Here is a 23617-nt window from a genome sequence, read left to right as displayed (position 1 = left end):
ATTATGACTGAAGCTTAGCCCCTGTTTATATTTAAGGGCATTTTTTCAAAAATATTTTATTTATTTATTTGGGATAGAGAGAAAGCATATACAGGCTCACTGAGCAGGGGCAGGGGCAGGCTGAGAGAAAAGGAGGGGGAGGGGCAAAAGGAGAAGGAGAGGGATGGGACTGGAGAGAGGAAGAGGAAGAGGGGCAGAGGGAGCAGCAGGTTCTCCACTGAGCAGGGAGCCCAGTCGAGGCTACATCCCATGACCTGAGCCAAAGGCAGCCACTTAATGGACTGAGCCACCCAGGCACCCTTATTTAAGGGCATTTTACATTCCTTTTCCAGGAATGAGGTTCATATCCTTTGCTTATTTTTATTGAATGTTTCTTTTTGGTATGTAGCCATTCTTTATGGATTAAGAAAATTAGTTGTCACTATGCTTATCATTTTTTACAAATATATTTTTCCCAATTCTCAATTGTCTATTAGCTTCCCACCTAATGTTTTGTCATATAGATATTTTTTTATTTTTATATTCAATTTTGTCAGTAATTTTTAGGGCATCTGAAATTTTTGTCATGACTAAGAAACATGTATCCATTCAGATATAACATTTTCTTAAAAAAAAAGATATAACATTTTCTTATTTTTTCTTTTAAGTATTTTTATGATTTCGTGTGAAGCCTTGGACAAGTTACCTAATATTTCTGTGCTTCAATGTCCTTATCTATAAAGGGGAAAATACTATACTCTGTACTCTCACAAGGCAAAATAGACAGTGTGTTTCTTCAGGCTCCCAAGATATGCCTGTAGTGTAACCCTGAATACACCCTTGTGCAGCTATCTTTATTTGTCTAGATGACGTATTGAATTATGAGTTCTTTGAAAGGAAGGATTTTATTGTGTTCTTTATTACCCACTACCTATAAACTCACCTTGTACATTCAGAGCAAGTATTTCTTTTTTGATTCATATTTATCAAGGTATGATTTATATATAATAGAAATTTAATTTTGACACATTCCAATTTATCACATTTTCTGTTAGGGTTGTGGTTTTTGTGTCCTAAGATATCTTTGCCTAATCAAAGGTCACAGAGATTTTCTCCTTTGTTTTCTTCTAGATGTTTGTTATTTTATCTCTTATGTTTAGATCTGCAATGCTTTTCAAATTAATTTTAACATGTGGTTATACATAAGGACTGAGGTTAATTTTATTTTTTGTGTATTGTTATCTGTTACAGCACCATTTTCCAAAAAAAACCTTTTCCCTAATGAATTGCCATAGTTATTATAAGTAAACTAGACATCTCTTGAATTTCTTCTTTCAGCCCTTTGTACTTGTTTGCAACACATTTTAAAACATTCAAATCGAATGATTTCAAAAATCAGATAAAATGTTTCTTTACTATAGTCAATGTCTTCAAAATTTTCTCATTGTCTTTTCATTATTTAAGTTTAACTAGTTTCACATTTGGGAACGATTCATAGGCTGTCAGTGAGATGTAATGGAAAGAGTACGCACATTGAAATCGCAAAGACTTATGTTCAAATTCCCACTCTGCCATTGATTACCTGTCTTGGTTATTTATATAATAACTCTTAACTTCAACTTCTTTAATTATAAAATGCAGATAGCTCCTATTTCCTAGAATTATATGGAAGATTACTTAAAATGGCTAATGTGGAGGCTGGGGTTCCTCATTAAGAATGCATCCTCCACTAGAGTTATGGAATTATGGGCCCTCATGAAAAGGGCTCTGACATGGCTATCTATATTTTTCACCAAAATTAGGCAATAATCCAGCTCACAATTTCCTTACCTATTTAAAGAGAATATCAATGGGAATTTACATTTTCCTTCTCCATAAGTGGTTTAGCTTTTGCCTTGACCATAACTGATATGTATATAGTTTTAGTGTTCATGTACTCTAATCTATTACTGCTGGACATGGACAAAAGATAATAGAGATATCCCCAAACATAAGATAATTAGATAGTCCGTATCTAGTTGCAAAATTTTAGTGTATAAACATATGATCATGTTAAAAAAAAAACAAGAATAGAGTTACAAGGAAAAAGAAAGTTTATGTTCTATTATCAAGATTCTATTAGTGTTGCTTAGGAGCTCAGGTTTCCATATTGTTGGGAATAGAATTAGAAATCTTGTAACTGGTACTGGGAACTATCTTGAAGCCATCTAGCTGACCTGGAGATGCAAGTGCTGTAGGGTGAAGTGGATTTAAATTGATCTGCCGGGTGAATTAAAAAGCTGTAAGATTCTGGGGCCCAGGCTCATTTGCTCTGGGCTTTCTCCTATCATAACACAGAGAGAAGTTCTCTTTCTCATTTCAAAATGTAATGAAGACTATAAAAGCGCCTGGAAAATCAGAATAGTGAAGACTATAAAAATAAGGAGCCTAAAGCCAGTGATTGTGAAATCAGAGCCTAGTGGACCTATATGAATTTCTTTTTCCCTGGCAAGGAAGGAAGGCCATCAGGACTGATTAGCACAGAGGAAGATGATTCATAAACTCATAACCATGGGAACTGCAATAAATTTTGAGGGAAGCAAATATTGAATTGCTACTTGGTTCTCAGTGGAAATATCTTATCCAAGCCATCTCAAGTGTTAGGGTTCATCAGAAGAGAAAATGCCTTATAATTAATAATCAACACTCCTAAAAAAAAACTTTAGCCAAACTTTAGCCAAGGTTTGGAGGAATCTGGCATAAATATTTAATGTGAACAGCCCATGTTGGTTTTAAGAGAGAGAAAATATTCTTATGATTAATCCATACTAACATCCATAAGAGAAAATGTATAGGGAGGAGACATTTGGACATTACTTAAAATAATTACTATTTTAACTGAAAAATTTTGAAGATAGTTATAAATTAATATGAAATAGTAGGAAATAATGCAAAGTGATCCTATGTGCCTACCCCTATGACAACACTGCACAAAATAAAAATAGAAAGGAACTTCCTTAACATAATAAAAGTCATCTCAAACACCAGCCAACAATATACTTAATGATAAAAGATCGAATGTTTACCCCTTAGACTGGGGTCAAGGCAAGGGTGTGTGCTCTCACCGTTGTTATTCTGGATAGGACTGGAAGTTTTAACTACTAAAATAAGACAATAAAAATAAAATGCATCCAGATAGAAAAAAAGAAGAAATACTATTTCTATTAGCAGATTACATGATTTTGCATATAGGAAAGCCTTGGGAATACAATACAAACACATAGAACTACTAAATGAATATAGCAGGGTTGTAGGATTCAAGATCATTATGTAAAAATAAATTGTAATTCTAGACTAGCAATGAAAAATCTCACAACAAAATTAAACAAATTTACAACAGTATTAAAAAGAAATAAATTTGCCAAAAGGACTGCAAAACTTTTGCTTTGAAAACTACAAAACATTGTTGAAAGAAATTAAAGATCTAAATAATTGGAAAAGTATCCCATGTTCATGAATTTCAAGACTCAGTGTTGTTAAGATGTTAATACTCCCCAAATGGATCTACAGACTCAGTGTGATTCCCATCAGAATCCCACATGACTTCTTCTTTTTTAAAAAAAAAGATTTAATTTATTTATTCATGAGAGACACAGCGAAAGAGAAGCAGGCTCCACGCAGGGAGCCCAATGGGGGACTCGATCCTGGGATCCCAGGATCACACCATGGGCCAAAGGCAAGCGCTCAACCACTGAACCACCCAGGCATCCCCCAGCTGACTTCTTTATAGAAATTAACAAGCTGATTCTAAATTACTGTAGAATTGCAAGAGGCTCAGAATAGCCATAGCAATCTTGAAAACGAAGAGCAAAATAGAAAGACTCAAACTTTTTAATTTCAAAACTAACTACAATGCAACATTAATTAAGACAATGTGGTACTGGCACCAGGACAGATATTTAAATCATTGGAATTGAATTGAAAATACAGAAATAAATCCACACATCCATAGTCAATTGATTTTCAACATGGGTGCTGAGACCATCTGATGGGGGAAAGAATAAACTTTTCAGCCAATGACGCTAGGACAATGTGAAAAAAAAATGAAGCCACATGCAAAAAAAATGAAGTTGAATGTTTATCTCCCACTATATACGAAATTAACTTGAAATTGGATCAAAGAGTTAAATGTTAGAGTTAAAAGTATAAAGCACTTTTAAATTTAGGCATAAATCTTTGTGACATTGGATTAATCAGTAGCTTATCAGCTATGACAAAAAAGCACAAATAACAAATGAAAAACTAAATTGGACTACATCAAAATTTAGGAATTTTTTCTGCAAAGGACACCATCACAAAAGTGAAAAGAAAACCCACAGGATAGAAGAAAAAATTTGCAAATCATATATTTGATAAAGGACTTATATCTCAAATATATAAAGAAACTTTCCAACTCAACAATAAATGACAAATTATCTAATTTTAAAATGGGGAATTTGAACAAGTATTTCTTCAAGGAAGGGATATGAACAAGTACAGGAAAAGATTATGAATATTATTAGTCATTAGAGAAATGTAAATCAAAACAACAGAGATTTTACTTCACTGTGACAACTATAAAAAATAGAAAATAATGAGGGTTGATGAAGATGTAAAGAATTTAGAATTCTATTGCATGACAGTGAAAATGTAAAATAGTGCAACCAGTTTGGAAAAGAGTTTGGCAGTTCCTCAGATGTTAAACATGTAGTCACCATATGACCCAGCAATTCCATTCCCAGATGTATACCAAAGACAACTGATAACAAATGCCCACACAAATCTTCTATATGTATGTTCACAGCAACATTTTTCTGAATAGTCAAAAAAGTAAAAACAACCCAAATGTTCTTCAGCTGATTGGTAGATAAACAAAGTAGGGTATATCCATGTAAATCATTACAGTCACAAGAAGAAATCAAATGCTGATACATTCTACAACATGGATAAAATATAAAAATATGCTAAGTGAGACAATTCAGACATAAAAAACACATTTGTATGACTCCATCCAGAAATGGTAATATTCTAAAATTGATTGTAACATATGCACAACACTGAATTTATTAAAGAAAACTGAGTTGCATACTTTGTGCATGTTTTGTTATATGAATTATATGAATTATACTTTGATAAAGCTTTATTAAAGAAATGAAATAATAAGGAATAGTTCAGTTGAACATATTGCTGCAGAAAAATACACTTTCTTTTTTCATTGAAGTACAATTGACATACAATGTTATATGTGGAACAATATATTTTCAGTAAATGTGGTTTTAATTTGTTCTATGATTTTCAGTTTTCTTCATTATCTATGGTATTTATATGTACAACAAGCATCTTAATATTTCTCATATTCTACTGGTTGGAAAACATTGATTTAGCTTGCTATATAACATAAACCAAGCTAGGAAATTATCTAGCAATCATCTTAATAATATTATGCAGAAATAGCTTTTACTACTAATGGCTAGATAATGGAAGCATATTTTTGTCTATAAATATAAGTATAATAATTTCATTTTTCTACTTGATTTAACATCTGTATTTAATGCATTTTTGGTAAAACTACATAAATTGAGGGATTAAGGAAGATGGCAAAACAATTTTGTAGAAAGAAAAGAACTCTTTTACTCAAATTTAACATTTTAATACATTCAGAGATATGTATTCATCATACACAAATAGAAATTCCTCTATGGACATATAGGTTCCCAAAGTGTGTGGGTATGTGTTATCCCTATGCCCATTAAGATACTATATAAGTTTCAGACATATGCATATCTATGAGAAGTTAAATTTCATAAAAGTTGTGTGGATTTTGATGACATTAGCTTTGTCTGTTTTCCTCTTTTCCGTTTTATTTTTATTTAAAGATTTTATTTATTTATTTGGCAGAGAGAGAGAGAGAGAGAAAGCATAAGCAGGGAGAGCAGCAGGCAGAGGGAAAGGGTAAAACACACTCCCTGAGTCCAGGGAGCCTGATGCAGGGGTCCACTAAGGGCTCAATCCCAGGACACCCAAGACCACCACCAGAGCAAAAGGCAGAGGCTCAACCTCTGAGCAGGAAGCCCAAAATGGGGCTCAATTCCAGGACCCTCCGGGATCATGACCTGAGCCAAAGGTAGATGCTTAACTGTCTGAGACATGAAGGCATCCCTTTTTTTTGTTTCAATTGTAGTTATAAAGCTTGGCTTATCAGCAGCTTCAACACTTTCACTGCTCTTGTACTTATTAGGCAAGATAGGATTTGCAAGCATAAAATTAGTAGGTATAAGTGCAACAAACAAATGGTACAGTCGGATAAAGAGGGGGAGGGCTAAGATTAGGATGACCATACACAACTAACACCATCTATGGAAAGTGTCCACTTCCTTCACCTTTGACACTTACTGTGTCCTACTTCAATGGTAGTTCAAAGTATGAAAAATTCTGTAAAGACTCACTGTTCATTTATATATTGTGCTAATAATGTTTTAGTGGGCAAAAAAATAACAAATTTTCTAACTGAATCACATTTTGAATTTCCCTTTGTCGATTAATGTTTATGTTATAAAATATAGATTTATCTAGGATTGAAAAAAAAGATTGGCTATGTTTATTTTTGTGTATGTATTTGCTGCAAAAGCCAAAGCTTAGTGCATCTGCATGCAGTTAATGGCTGCCATTGTAACGGCTTGCCTTTCTTTCTTTCTTTTCTTTTTTTTTTTAAACATTTGGCCACTTATTGTACATCAGCTGATTTTGTTAGCCTGACCTGCTTAAAAAGTGGATATAACTCCTTAGTCTAAATGTATTCTATACCATGGACCCTCATTTGGCATCATAAATTTAATTAATAACTGTCATTAAAACCAGTTATAAACTCAATTATAAAAGCATTTTTATTTTTTTCTACCTGGGGCCCAGAAAATTTGACAAATTCTGGATCAGTATTAAACTTCATATTTTGAGCATGCCTGCCCACTAAATGTCATTGCCAAAGGAGTGGATTTATAAAACCAGTTGAAATCCTTGGCTCCACCTCCTTGGTCACTTGTAGCCAATTGGATTGTGGTATTCCTCTGATTCAAGTTAAGTCAAACAGATTCATCTGAGATACTTAAGGACAAAGGGTAGCTGATCTAATCACACCAGAGATTAAGGGGCTTAGGCTACCATTTTATGGTAAGCCATAATGGACCATATCCAAATGGATGAGGGAAGCAATTTGCAGAGATAAATATGAAGCAGGGAGGTATTAATGGCACGGAAAAGAGATACACAGTTTTGAGAATTGAGAAATAGAACTGTGTAGTCTTGGTGACTTTTTCCAATGAAGTGATCTGTATTTGATGTCCTCCATACATTTCTAGAAGATTCTTCCATATTTTTAATTTAAGGTAGCTCCAAGTGGTTTTCTAGTCCTTGCAACTTGAATCTATTTATTTGTCCAGAATGGTTAATGAATTAGTATATTAATTAAAAATTCTAAAAAGCTCTGCTATTCAAAAAATGTATATACATTTCTATTTTATTTTTTTCCCCTGAAGCCTGCAATGGAACAATGGAACTTTTTATTTCAGTAGGGAAATATCTTCTCTCTCTTTAGAATTCAAGCAATAACAATTCTATGGGGTAATGATTATTCTAGACGCATTGTACCGTGTAAATTAATCTATTGCTTTGGTAGCACTGTTCCAAAAACTAGTGCTGATGCTGAGGGCACAGAATGAACAAATTAATTAGCCAAACTACAAAATCAAATAAATCTCACAGTGGTGACCTCTGTGTAGTAGAATAAAGAAAGGCATTAAGTTCATGTAGTAACTTTGGTGGAAGCAAAACCAAGCTTAAATGAAGCTAAGTGTTCTCATTATTTATACTGGACAGCCTAGTTCAGGCCCACAAGAAACTCCTGGCAGGGAGAGGTTGATTTTAAGGATCTGGTCAATAGCAAACTGCTATCTCTGACGAAAGGCAATCTGCCCCATTAATGATCTGAGAAAAAAACAAATAAATAAAGGCTAAGAAAATAAATATTCTAATTCCTTCCACTGTACAAATTATCTCTTGGTATTGAGTTAGCCTCAGAACAAGAAGCAGTCATCATATTCACTTTTTATCACAAAGAAATCAAGTTAAATAAATGTTAGCAGGAAAGAATTGTATCACAAAGACCAAGGTATACTTTGTGGTATCAAGGACAAAGGTGGAGCCAAACTCTGGAAGGACGAAAAAAATCAACCCAGGCTTTGATGCTTCGCCAGGAAATGACACTTCATTCAATCTCATCTTTATAGCCCTAAACTAGTCATATTCCACTTAATGGCAGGAGTTTGGGAAGCACCATCTCCAATATGCTCTATTTCTTTGTTCAGATCCCTAAAAATAATTTGTAAGATAGAGATTTGTGCACAGGCCACATATTGAGTTCACTCAGCAGCAACACCTATAAGTAAATGAGGGAAGCAGGGTCAGGCAGAGAGACAAGTTGAACAGCAATTCATTGACAAGGGAGGTTTCAGGTGATCCCACAGGGACATCTGGAGATACAGTGGCCTTTCAGAATTATTTTGGCAATGGTATCAGGTCTCTGTATCCCCATACTAGGTAAATATTGGATATGGACTAATCTTGGAGAGAGGGCATAAAATTTTGGCAGTTTCTTTTGGCTGAGGGTGATACTTGCAGAATAACACATCTGTGAGTCATCAACAGTCAGCACTCCTGATAGTTGGGCAAATGAATGCCTCAATTCTCAGGAGGAATCTGGTTGGCACACCATGACATCTACTACAATCTACCCTTTGTGCTACTAGGATGAATTTGCTTCTTATAGGAAGTTCACTCTCCTTGGGAGCTGTTTTTCTAGTATTCAGTATGGTCTCCTTTCCTATGGAAACATACCAGAGGAAAGTAAGTGCAGTGAAGTACAGCTCTCGCTGCTATGGTTCTTCTAAATCTTCCTCCTCTATTTCTCATTCTCTATTTCCCTCATACTCTGTTAATGCCGTTCAAGCCATCTTATTTAGTGATGTGACATACAACTTCTTTTCACTGTGGGATATGAGACAATGGTCAACACGTACTTCTCAGGCTGTGGCCACTGCCCCTATCCATTGACCATTAAAATCAGTCAACAGTGTGCCAAGAGACACTCAATGGATCACCTAAGTGCCAAACTTACTCTTCCTTGCCCCACATTATGTCATAGGAACTCTACATCTTTTTGGTGATTGGAGTCAAATACCCCTACCATTGTGATGATTGCTTTATTTCCCTGTTGATCTCCTGGCATGAGGAGCCTAAAATGAACATATACAGACAAAACCTAAACCTATACAGAATTCTAACCTCCTCTGTTATGAAGAAAGAGGACCTCCAGAGCTCCGGAGACTAAAGTTGTGGAGAAGAAAGCACTTCTGTCTCCCTGTGAGTTCTCAGACTTATATATCCTGCAACATGGTTACTTGGTGATAGAATCCATGGACCCCCATGGTTATGTAACCCATTGCCAGAGCTCCTTTGTTGTAAAATGGACCTAATGATCTGAGAAAATGTTACACAAGATCCCATGTTGATGGATCAAATGCTTTGTAAGTTCTCAGATAGTAGTGCTGCTCCCATTCCTGCAGGCAGGAAAGGCAAATCACCTTCAAAATATGTCAGTCAATATGAATGAACTGCTGTCCCTTGAGGATAGATTTATTTTTAAAGATAGTTAATTAATTAATTAATTAATTTTAGTGAGACAGAGAGCATGAGCAGGGGGAGGGGCAGAGGCAGAGTGAGAGAGAAAATCTCAAGCAGACTTTCCTCTGAACATGAACCCCAACTTGAGGCTCCATCCCACCATCCTGAGATCTTGACAGTCAAAATCAAGAGTTGTACACTTAACTGACTGAGCCACCCAAGCACCCCAGGATAGAGAGTTTTAATGTAATCAGCTTGCCACCAGAGGATTTGTTAGTCTCCTTTAGAGATGGCTTCATACCAGAGTTGCTCATAATTAGTCTCTGTTGCTGGCAGATTGGGTATTCAGCCTCAAGAGTGACTAAATCAGCTTTATTGTGGGGAAGCTCATGATGTTGGTTCCATATATCTATGGATGGATGCTTAGCTACCAGGACCAGTTCTTTCGGAGCCCATTGTACCAGCACTGAGGTGGTCTTTGACTGAGGTTTGACAATGTCATTTGGCAGAATTATCTGTCTCTTTGGTTGTATACTGTCTCTTACATAAGTGTGTTGTTTTGAATGGGTATTGAAATGGGATAAAATAATATTTATAGTTTCTGCTCACTCCATAAATTCATTCACAGGTTTTTCCCCTCAGATTTCCTTACTTTTGGTCTTTTTATCTTTCTCATTCCAAGTTCTAAACAGGTAAGGCACTTGCCACTGTCCATGAATCTATGTGCTTTCTTACTTTAGGCTGCTTCTTTCTCCACATGAAATGGTTGATCAGAATATAATGAATAACCAGTCCAGAGTTCAGTAGGCTGGGAGCATTTCTCACTGCTATCTTTCTGCCAGCTGGGACCATATGGGTGCAGCAGTTAAGTTTTGGCTTCTCTCACATACCAAGCTAACTCATCCAGGAGTCAAATTTCACCTTGTTCCTCCTCCATCCCCATGACACAGGGACTCCCCATGAGAATATGGAGGTATGCTGAAGGACAGGCATGAGTACAATAGTGAAAAATGACATAATGTTCTTGATAATCCACTCAGGCAATTTTCTTGTGCTCTCTGGCATTGCTCATACCCCATTTTGAATGTAACCATTGGATCCTTGAATCTTTTAGCTTTTATCTCCTACTCTCTGGAGAACATGCATCTTGCTGAGACTGGTGACACATTTTCCACTTCTGCTCACTGTCCAAATTGATAGGATGCCATTGATATAATTTTAGTGACATGCTGTTCTGTGGAACAAATCCCTATGGACTGTATCATGACAGAGAGCAGAAGAGTTAATATAGCCATTAAGGTCCAAGAACTTAGAATATTCTGTTGTCTGTTTCATTTGAGTACAAATTACTTTTTATCCTTCTTTTGATTGGATAGAAAAGGGGACCTTTGCCAAATTATTAACCAGATACCATGTGCCTGAGGCTGTTACTCTGCTCTAACAAAAACATTACCTCTGGAAGAGAAGCTACCACTGGGGCCTACTTGTTTAAGTTCACTGTCATCTTTGGGTATACAGCTTCCTTTTGTGAAGGTCCACACAACTGAATGAAATAAGGATGTGATGAGAGCCACTATTCTTCACTCCTTTAAGTGCTTAAGAATAACAGTAATCTGTGACATTCCCCTGAAATACGGTATTGTTTTTAATTCACAGTCTTGAGGGTGGGCATTTTCTGAGGTTCCACATAGCCTTCATCACTGTAAGAGCTCTTACATCATAGACCCTACAGGCCAGAGAACCAATATGAAGGTTTTTCCAACTATTATATATGTCCATTTCAATTATAGTGGAGACTGGAAAAAAGATCACTCATAGACCCAAAAATGAACTGGATCTGAGTTAAGACTCAATATATTACATGGCCATCATTTACCACTACTCTAACATGGGGTTATAGTGATACATTTGGTCCCAGAGCATGAATGTCAGCTTGGATTTTTCACCCAACAAAATGCCTGGGTGTTCCATTTTCTCCAGTGTATGTATTTCTCCAACAAATGGCTGGTTTGTTTGGGGAAGGTATGGGGAGAATCATTAGTTAGTTTGGGTTTTTTTGATGTTGAACAGTCCCTCTTCCAGGAGCTTGTCCTCTCCTTCACCTGTGGGTTCTTAATCTGAGAAATAATTCAGGATTGGAAACATTTATTAGGGCAGTTAACCTGGGCCTTTGATTATCTCACATTATCCTTAACATGACCTCCTAAGAACATCATATTCCATTAACCTACTCTGTAACTCTTCTTTTGTTAGGTCCCCCAGCAGTCCCTCTGGCTCTGTCCATTCTTGCCACTCACTAAGATGTTGCACTCATCTTAACTTCCTCCTGAAAACTACTGGTATGAGTTTCTATCAGCCCAGTAGCTACTAGGTAATTCAGTTCAGTAATAGTGTCTCCTATAGTTAGCTGTAGCCTAGAGGACATCCACCACTGAGCTTCACAGTGATGCTAGTGCCCCATCAGCAGTGCTTTCCTTATCATGTTGGTAATAATTTTATGGCTTCATTGTTACCTTAGTAAACAGAATGTATAACATACCTGTATTCCTTTAAGGGTTAGATTATTTTGTTCAGCATGCTTTTAAGATGCATCTATGTTGTTGCATACTCCAGTATTTTCTTCCTTTTTAAAAAACAATGCCTAAATGGTATTCAATTCTATATTTACACATTTTTTTATGCATTTACTTTTGTTTGGATTGGTGGGTTATTTCCATTTTGGAGGTATTATAATTAAGCATTTACGAGTATTCTATATAAACCTTCTGTGTAGATAAATATTTTTTCATTTCTCTTAAAGAAACACCAAGGTGTATATTTGTTGATGTGTATGTTAAGTTGTATATATTTGACTTTTTACAAAGTGAGTTTACTATGATACATTACCTGCAGCAATGTATGAATATTCTACTTATTCCAGATTCTCACCAACACTTGGTACTGTCTTTAATTTTAGTTATTCTAATGAGTATGTGAGGACACCTCATTGTGCTTTTAGTATGCATTTCCTTGATAAATAAAGATATTGAGCATTGTTTCATATGCTTATTGGCCATATGTATGTCCCTTGTACAATATATGTTCAATTTTTTTGCCAATTATGGTGAGAACGATGTCTTTTTATTGAGTTTAAGGATTATTTATATATTAGGAAATCAAGACCTTTAGGACAAATATACACATACATAAATATATTAGTTTGCTTTATTGTTTTCTCAATGGTGCCTTTAAAGAGCAGGAGTTAATTGTGAGGATGTGCAATTTAACAATTTATCTTTGTCTTTTGCATTTTGTGTTCTAAGAAAATTTTGCCTAACCTAACGTCACAAATGTTCTTCCTTATGATTTTCTAGAAGTTGTAGAGTTTTAGTTGTTACATTTGGAACTACAAACCATTTTGAGTCTATTTTTGTTCACTTCATGATAAAAGTGTTGAAGTTCATTTTTTCTTTATCAATATCCAGTTGTCCCCCATCCTTTCTTCTTGAATTATGATGGCTACTTTTTAGGAAATCAGTTGAACATATTTGTGATGTCTAGTTTTAGACATTATTCTGTTCCCTTTCGACACTATTCTTAATCTGCATGTTTTACATTTATATCTGGATTTTTTAGCATAATAGAGAATGTTGAAATCAAGTCATGATTTCATATTTCATTCTTTTTTTAAAAAATTAAGTTGCTATAGATCCTTTGCATTCTTCATTAATTTTAGAATTAGCTTCTCAATTTCTTTAAAAAAAAAAAAAGTAAAATCTGATACAATACGGTATTGAAGTACAGTTTTGGGCAGCCCGGGTAGCTTAGCGGTTTAGCGCTGCCTTCAGCCCAGGGTATGATCCTGGAGACGCGGGATCAAGTCCCACATTGGGCTCCCTGCATGGAGCCTGCTTCTCTTTCTGCTTGTCTCTCTCTCTCTCTCTCTTTCTCTCTCTCTCTCTCTTTGTGTGTGTGTCTCCAATAAATAAATAAAATAAAATAAAATAAAAAAGTACAGTTTTGTTTGTGGATAATCGATACCTTAACAATATTGCACCTTCTCATCTGTAATCATAGTTTGTCTCTCCATTTATTTGTAGGTTTCTTTTCATTTCTCTTGGCCACATTTCTTCTTTCCGGTGTATAGGTCTTCTATATGTTATTGAACTTGTCCCTAGCATTTCATATTTTTGGTACTGTTGTAAGTGGCATTGCTTTTTAAATTTAATTTCCTAAATATGTATTGCTAATACACAAAAATGTAGTTATTTATATATGGACCACATATCCTGAAACTTTTCTAAATTCACTTACTAGTTTTAATGGCTTCTTATGTGGATTCCTTTTGTTCACATTCAATCTTTTTGTCTTTGAAAAAGTTTTTTTCCTTTCCAATTTGTCTGCCTGTGACACTCATCCTCTGCTTTTTTCTTTAGGCACCAAGTCATCCAGTACAATGTTGTATAAAAATGGTAGGAATAGACATATTTTTCTTATTCCCTATGTTAGTCTCTCACTGGTAAGTATGATATTTCTGCTGGGTGAACTGGGGAGACCTTGGGTCTTGAAGTGTCCTAGCCCATCCAAAAGATATTGCCAGAGGTTCTTGGTCTTGTCAAGAGAAAATTCAAAGACAGACATAATACAGCAGATGAGCGGTACAAGCAGGAAAGTTTATTAAAGTGAAAGTATACTCCAAAGATGTGAGAGTGGGTGAACTCAAAGGAGAACTGTGCCCTGTGGGGTTTGGATTTCTGTCTTTTATGGACGGTTGTTAACCAAGGGATGGAATATTCATTATTTGAAATGAGGATTTCTTAGAAGGAGTATTACCTGCTTTTCCTTCTTTACTTGGTCAGAGGTTTCCTATCATGAAAATGAAGGAGATTTTAGTATGTTAATGTAATATAAAGAAAGAATATTGTGAACTCTGGCCCACTTTATCAGCCACGTTGGGTCTGTCTGGTTTGATCCAGTCTCAAGAGGTTTTGTTGTGGAGTACTGTCAGGACAGGCCTCTGACTTCATTACATTTGGCCTTGTTTGTCAGGCATCCTGTTAGAAACTAACTAACTACTTACTCTAACTATATTAGTCTTTATCAAGTTGTAAACGTTTCTTCCACCTCTACTTTATTGAAGATTTCTATCACGAATGGACATGGAATTCTGTCAAATAATTAGTCTGTTTGTTGAGATGATCATATGATTTTATTTTTTATTCTATAAACATAATGTATCATACTGATGATCTTTTTCAAACATTAAGCCCACTTTGCAGTCCTAGGATAAATCTCATTGGGTATCATATAGTGTTTTATTTTCTACATAATGCTGGATCTTGCTTCCTAACACTATGTTGAAGATTTTTGCATGTTTATTCTTAAGGGCTATTTGTCTATAGCTCTCTTGTCCTTTTATTTCTTGCTTTCATATTTAAAAAAGTAATTCCTCAAAGATCTCTCCGTCATTCATTTTTTTTAGAAAAAAACCTCCTTATTTTTCACATAAGAGAGCAAATCCAAATGAAATCATTTCACATAATTACTAGCTCTAAATGTTTTGTTCCAAGAAATTTAGAATATTAAATATACCTGTACTTTATGTTTATAATTTAGTGGTGAGAAATTAAAACTAGGTGTGGGGGGAATACTGACCCTTTTCTAATTTGAATGATTTTTTATTCTGAGTATTTTTTCAAAGATTTTATTTATTTATTTATTTATTTATTTATTTATTTATTTGAGAGAGAGAGAGAGCAGGGGAGGGGCAGAGGGAGAGGGAGAGAGAAAGAATCTCAAGCAGACTTCATGCTGAGCACAGAGCCCCACAATGGCTTTGATCTCACAACCCTGAGTTCATGACCTGGGTGGAAACCAAGAGTCAGTTGCTCAACCAACTGAGTCACCCAGATGCCACTTTAATAAGTATTTAAGATATTTTTCCCTATTTTCACTATATATATATATAATATATATATAATATATATTCTTGAAGATATATAATTATATATTAATATATAATATATCATTAATATAATATATTACACAATATGACATATATATATATATTCTTCAATCTCTTCCAGTTAAGACTGACATCTGAAAGAAAATAATACTAGCTTGTGTGCCCCAGAGGACATGAGAGAGTGTTCTTTCCTAGACCCTTGTGACTTGTATGAAGGATAGAGAAGCATCTAAATTGCTTACTCTCCCAAACAGACCCCTGTACCTTTTATCCATCATTGATTTCTTCTTCTCTGTTACTGCAGCTCCAAGTGGGAAACATATTGGCCTACCAGGGCTGGACAGCACAGCTGTGACAGCATTTTGGATATGGAATACTATGACAGGCCCTCCTTTTAAATGTATGAAACGGAGGTCTGAACAGCAGGGACACAGTTTAAACAGAGTCTTCCTGGTGCAACACCTTTCCAACTCTCAAAAAGGCCCTTTTTAGGGAGGCGTGCCACTCATATTAGATAAGGCTATCATAACTGTAAACAGTATATACTCTAGAGGACTGACGGTGCTTTTAAAAAATCCAATTACATGCTTTTATTTGCCGTTAGTACAAATAGAAAAATAACAAGCCAACTTGTTTCATCCCCACTGTGATTTCCTCAGGGCTAATTAAAGTGCACTCTGCTGATGCCTAAATCGTTCAACTCTAGGCAATCCTAAGATTTAAAGGGACACATACCCAATCAATTCCCGGCTGTCAGTAAACGGTATTGTGTTTGGAAATGGGCACAATCAAGTTCTTCATTAACTTGAATGCTGCAAAGTTCCTATGAAAAAATGGGACTAACAAATTTACTGCCATAGATTTATAGACTGGACTTCATCACTCTGCATAAAGAATTGATAAGTTAAGTGATCAATGCTTCTCTACAATATATGGCATAATCAATATGAATTTTGGAAAGAGATAGAAAGACATTAATAATGCACATTTTATGTATGGGTCTGTTTCTAAAGATTCAGAGCTCTCTAAATCATGTAGGAGCCAGATTATAGCTAGAGCACAAATAAGCATTTGCTTTAGTAAATGTAGTATTTAAATTTTAAAAATTGAAAAAAGTGAACATCATTTTAGATGGCTCTAAAAACCTGTAAAAATATTTGTGAGGTTTTTATTTAGGGTATAATTGTGGGGGATGTTGTTTGCTGTTTCATTCCTGGGTCATTTTGCTTGCCACTTTATTAATAATTCCAAATAATTACACAGAAATATATTTCTGTGTCTAAGTTACCTAGAACTATTTTGAGGAAAAATAAATCCACACCCTGGGCAAACTGTCAAGGTATCATGTTTCCATTATGGACTAGTTCTGCTTAGCCCTCTCTATTCTCAGCACTGAGGGTCAGAATTTATAGAGATGCCCTTATTTGTCAAGATAAAATATGTGCAATTTGTGTTTTTTGCCAGAGATTGTAAACTTAATCTCACAACTCTTCTCCAAAACTTGGACATGAGAAATAAAAGAGTCTAAATAGGATCTGCTGTCTAGAAGTTACTATATATGTTAAATGTCATCCCTATATTAGAGATATCTTTATAAAGAGGCAAATCCTCAATGTGGTTTTTATTTCTTACAGATCTGCTTTTACTGAAACAAGTTTGATATTGTGACTTTTTTTTGCAGTTAGGGATAATGTGTAATGGTGATGTTCACTACATGATCTTCTCTATGAAGTTCCATGAGAATTATTTCATTTTTCCAGTAGCAAGAAAATGGCTGAGAAAATGGCTTATATTTGTTATGAAGACACCATGATTCCCACAACAAATTATATTCATAACTTATCAATAATAATGTATGAGATATTATAAAGTGAATTTCTGTGCAATTTTTTTATCCTTTCTTTGATGCCCTTTTTCTATGTAATAATTATTCACCATTTTTTAAAAATTCCACTGAATTTGTAAATTTGTAAATAAGATGCCTCATATTTTATTCCTAGGATGAGGCATATAACTGAGTAAAAATATAACTAAATAAAAATGAGAATTTAACTGACTTCTAGATATAAGCTATAAGTTTTTAGAAGTGTATTTGTTAAGAGTTTAGAAGTTTCTAAAAAAGATTTGTTGTTCCAATATAGGGTTCATTGACAAGGTGAATTGCCAAAATCCCTCATTCAGAGGTCTTCAATGAGCTCTCAGACTTTCTTAGAAAAATAGTCTAAACTTACTAACTCACAGCTTTTGGTTTAAAACAGCATCTGGTTAGCAATTATGAATTCAACCTCTTTATACATTTTGTTAAAATATTTGTAATGATATAGAAAAATATAAAAATTTAAATCCACATAAAACACATGATAATAATATAATATTATGGGAAAATATCCAATTTTTAAAAGTTTTTAGTGCTTAATTCAAACTTATAGTTGTCATTTCACTTGAGCTGCTGTTATATGAAAGCTAAACTATTATCTGATTGCACCTACTACATAACGGCCATTAAAAAAAGTTTATCTGTATGGACTAAAATACATGGACATTTCACCCTGGTGGGTGGGCACTGGTTTTTGAGGAAAGCCAAAATTTTCTTTCTACATACCTAAAAAAATAAAAACAAAAACAAAAGAAATAAAACAACAACAAAAAATGTTGGAAAAAGGCAGATGGCTGTGGCTTAATGTGGCTGTCAAGGTATAATTCCCACAAGTAAAACTATGTATGCAGGAGTGGATACAGGAGACCCTTGATATTCATATTTTCAATACTCTGTACAGAGAGTACTGTACAGAGATCAGGGCTTGCAGTGAACTTAAGAGTTGGATGCTTAACTTACTGAGCCACCTAGGTGCCCCTTATTTAATACTTTTATGCCTCGGTTCACAGTTTTGACTAGCAAGAATAACAATGAATACGTCATAATTTTTATTAGAATTTAAGTAAGTTATTAAGGTAAAATTCCTTACATAGAGCCTAAATGTTTGAAAAATGATCATTACTATTTTTGTTTAAAAATTTTTATAAATCTCTTGCATCTTTATAACTTGCAGAAAGCATTGCCTCTTTGAAATAGAAATAGGAGGCATCTAGATAAAAAGAAGTTGAGAGGGATGTCTGGGTGGCTCAGTGGCTGAACATCTACCTTTGGCTCAGGGCATGATCCCAGGATCTGGGATCAAGTCCCACATTGGCTCCCTGCGAAGAGCCTGCTCTCTCTCTGCCTGTATCTCTCCCTCTCTCTCTACATCTCTTATGAATAAATAAATAAAACTTTAAAAAAGGGGGAGGGGCAAGATGGCGGAAGAGCAGGGTCCCCAAATCACCTGTCTCCACCAAATTACCTAGAAAACCTTCAAATTATCCTGAAAATCTATGAATTCGGCCTGAGAATTAAAGAGAGACCAGCTGGAATGCTACAGTGAGAAGAGTTCGCGCTTCTACCAAGGTAGGAAGACGGGAAAAAAGAAATAAAGAAACAAAGGCCTCCAAGGGGGAGGGGCCCAGGAGGAGCCGGGCTGAGGCCGGGGCGAGTGTCCCCAGGACAGGAGAGCCCCGTCCCGGAGACGCAGGAGCTGCACCGACCTTCCCGGGGGAAAGGGGCTCGCGGGGGACTTGGAGCAGGACCCAGGAGGGCGAGGATGCCCTCGGGCTCCCCGGGACAGTAACAGACACCTGCGCCCCGGGAGACTGCGCCGAGCTCCCTAAGGGCTGCAGCGCGCACGGCGGGACCCGGAGCAGCTCGGGGGGCTCGGGGGCGGCTCCGCAGAGGGGGCTGCGGGGCGGGAGCAGCTCGGGGGGCTCAGGGGCGGCTCCGCGGAGGGGGTTGCGGGGCGGGAGCGCGAATCCAACAGCACAGACCGGGAGCACAGGGCGTCGGGACACAGCCCAGGATCCCGCCTCCCCCGGGACAGGCAGAGGCCGGGAGGGCCCAGGACAGCGAGGACGCTCCTGCCCCAGCTGAGCAGATCAGCGGCGCCGCCCCGGAGCCTCCACTGAGGTTGTTCCTCAAAGTCAAACTCTCCCTCTTCGCCGATGACATGATACTCTACATAGAAAACCCAAAAGCCTCCACCCCAAGATTGCTAGAACTCATACAGCAATTCGGTAGCGTGGCAGGATACAAAATCAATGCCCAGAAATCAGTGGCATTTCTATACACTAACAATGAGACTGAAGAAAGAGAAATTAAGGAGTCAATCCCATTTACAATTGCACCCAAAAGCATAAGATACCTAGGAATAAACCTAACCAAAGAGGTAAAGGATCTATACCCTAAAAACTATAGAACACTTCTGAAAGAAATTGAGGAAGACACAAAGAGATGGAAAAATATTCCATGCTCATGGATTGGCAGAATTAATATTGTGAAAATGTCAATGTTACCAGGGCAATATACACGTTTAATGCAATCCCTATTAAAATACCATGGACTTTCTTCAGAGAGTTAGAACAAATTATTTTAAGATTTGTGTGGAATCAGAAAAGACCCCGAATAGCCAGGGGAATTTTAAAAAAGAAAACCATATCTGGGGGCATCACAATGCCAGATTTCAGGTTGTACTACAAAGCTGTGGTCATCAAGACAGTGTGGTACTGGCACAAAAACAGACACATAGATCAGTGGAACAGAATAGAGAACCCAGAAGTGGACCCTCAACTTTATGGTCAACTAATATTCGATAAAGGAGGAAAGACTATCCATTGGAAGAAAGACAGTCTCTTCAATAAATGGTGCTGGGAAAATTGGACATCCACATGCAGAAGAATGAAACTAGACCACTCTCTTTCACCATACACAAAGATAAACTCAAAATGGATGAAAGATCTAAATGTGAGACAAGATTCCATCAAAATCCTAGAGAAGAACACAGGCAACACCCTTTTTGAACTCGGCCACAGTAACTTCTTGCAAGATACATCCACGAAGGCAAAAGAAACAAAAGCAAAAATGAACTATTGGGACTTCATCAAGATAAGAAGCTTTGGCACAGCAAAGGATACAGTCAACAAAACTAAAAGACAACCTACAGAATGGGAGAAGATATTTGCAAATGACATATCAGATAAAGGGCTAGTTTCCAAGATCTATAAAGAACTTATTAAACTCAACACCAAGGAAACAAACAATCCAATCATGAAATGGGCAAAAGACATGAAGAGAAATCTCACAGAGGAAGACATAGACATGGCCAACATGCACATGAGAAAATGCTCTGCATCACTTGCCATCAGGGAAATACAAATCAAAACCACAATGAGATACCACCTCACACCAGTGAGAATGGGGCAAATTAACAAGGCAGGAAACCACAAATGTTGGAGAGGATGCGGAGAAAAGGGAACCCTCTTACACTGTTGGTGGGAATGTGAACTGGTGCAGCCACTCTGGAAAACTGTGTGGAGGTTCCTCAAACAGTTAAAAATATACCTGCCCTACGACCCAGCAATTGCACTGTTGGGGATTTGCCCCAAAGAGACAAATGCAATGAAACACCGGGACACCTGCACCCCGATGTTTATAGCAGCAATGGCCACGATAGCCAAACTGTGGAAGGAGCCTCGGTGTCCAACGAAAGATGAATGGATAAAGAAGATGTGGTCTATGTATACAATGGAATATTACTCAGCTATTAGAAATGACCATTTGCTTCAACGTGGATGGAACTGGAGGGTATTATGCTGAGTGAAGTAAGTCAGTCGGAGAAGGACAAACATTATATGTTCTCATTCATTTGGGGAATATAAATAATAGTGAAAGGGAATATAAGGGAAGGGAGAAGAAATGTGTGGGAAATATCAGAAAGGGAGACAAAACGTAAAGACTGCTAAACGAACTAGGGGTGGTAGAAGGGGAGGAGGGCGGGGGGTGGGAGTGAATGGGTGACGGGCACTGGAGGTTATTCTGTATGTTAGTAAATTGAACACCAATAAAAAATAAATTAAAAAAGAGAATAGAATGGATAAAAAAATAATAATAATAAAAAAAATAAAAAAATAAAACTTAAAAAAAGAGGTTGAAATTATAAAAAGCAAAGAGTAAAAGAAATAAATTACGTGAGATACGAAAAGCTTAAACTAAAAATATAATTTTAGAGTAAGCCATATTAGACTGCTTCTCCTGATTAGAAAGCACAAAATTACAAGTGACCAGACTCTATCATAACAATGACAACAAGCCATATAATCTACAAAGTCATAGTTATTTTAATTTAAAAAACACAACTGAAATTTAAGAATATAAAGGAGTTTAAGTAAGTCCAATTCTAGAAAGTGGCAAAACTGCCAAGAAGAAACACATTGCTTCTTCTTTTTTTTTTTTTTTTTTAAATCTCTGCCAGAGTGGTGAAAAATGAGATAGGCATCCCATACCAAAGGCGAGTAAAAGAGGGAAATTAAGAAATCAGACAATCTTTTAACAAACTTATTTTTACAGTAACATGTGGCTGGTATGAAGGAAGCATCCTGAGGAGTCCCAACCATTGAGAAAATGTCTACTGCCCTGCCAATTCTCCCCAGTGACCTCAGGCATGTACCAAGGACTAGTTTGCCAAGGCTGGAGTCAAGGAAAAAGAGCTGAGATAGACCTAAACAGTGTCTTCACCAAGGAAAGGGTAGCAAGAGAAATGTTGTCAGAGCATACTGGACTTTAAGGAATACACAACCAAAAAAGAAGAGGAAGAGGAAGAAGGAGAAGAAGAAACAGCAAACTACGAAAGGCCGAAGGTAGGGCAGCAGAGGAGAGAGATAGCCCTTTATTCTGGAGAAGTCCTGGATCTTCTGCAGATCAATCTGGGCCTTCATCTTGTGCACTACAGCCACCCTGCAATGACAGGTCAGAGCATAATAGCTGAGAAAAGTTCCTTCATGGTTCTTTGGGTGTTTACTGGGAATACTGCTGAGACTTATCAAAGGTTGGGAGCAGAACAGCTCCAAAGGACAGAAATGTGGTAGAAGGACTGAAGAGCAAAAATAAAATTCCCAATGATCCAAATGATCCAAATCTGGGATCTAACTGGAAAGAACAGAGATACATCCCACAGTTCAGAAAGGTGTCAGCTCAATGGGAAAGCATAGAGTTCTGGAGTTTTATCAATGCTTATATCCCAAGCTCCACTGAAGGGAAGTTTATCTTCTTATCTTAGAATATTTGAAACAAGTGATGAAATGAAAATAATTAAAACAATAACAAAGAATGGGTCAAGTTCCCCATAGGCTAGATTAAGTCCCCCATATTGGTATCCCAAGAAAAGATAGTATTGCCATTTTGGTGGGATAAATATGATTTATTCAGTCTCCCTATTTTTTTTTAACACAGAATGTCTAGGAGACATTAAAAATTATATGACACATGGGAAAGTAAAAAAATACATAACACATGGTTAAAATAGAAATGATCTATTGATTGGATTATTTGTTCTTTGGGTGTTGAGTTAGATAAGTTCTTGATAGATCTTGAATACTACCCCTTTATCTGATATGTCATTTGCAAATATCTTCTTCCACTCCTTTGGTTGCCTTTTAGTTTTGTTGACTGTTTCCTTTGCTGTGCAGAAGCTTTTTATATTGAAGAAGTTCCAGTAGTTCATTTTTTCTTTGATTTCCCTTGTCTTTAGAGAGTTATCTAGCAGGAAGTTGCTGCAGCCAAGGTTGAAGACGTTGCTGCCTGTGTTCTTCTCTAGGATTTTGATGGATTTCTGTCTTACATCCATTTTGAGTCTTTTTTGTGTGTGCAGTGTAAGAAAATGGTCCAGTTTCATTCTTCTGCATGTGGCTGTCCAATTTTCCCAGCACCATTTATTGAAGAGACTGTCATTTTACCAATAGATAGTCTTTCCTGCTTTGTCAAAGATGAGTTGACCATAGAGTTCAGGGCCCATTTCTGGGTTCTTTATTCTGTTCCAATGATCTGTGTGCCTGTATTTGAGCCAGGACCATACTGTCTTGGTAATTACAGCTTGTAATTGAGCTTAAAGTCCAAAATTGTGATGCCACCAGTTTGGT

Source organism: Canis aureus, chromosome 19 (assembly GCF_053574225.1).
Source record: "Canis aureus isolate CA01 chromosome 19, VMU_Caureus_v.1.0, whole genome shotgun sequence".
Lineage (NCBI taxonomy): Eukaryota > Metazoa > Chordata > Mammalia > Carnivora > Canidae > Canis > Canis aureus.
The sequence above is the reverse complement of the archived record's forward strand: the minus strand, read 5'-3'. Positions refer to the sequence as shown.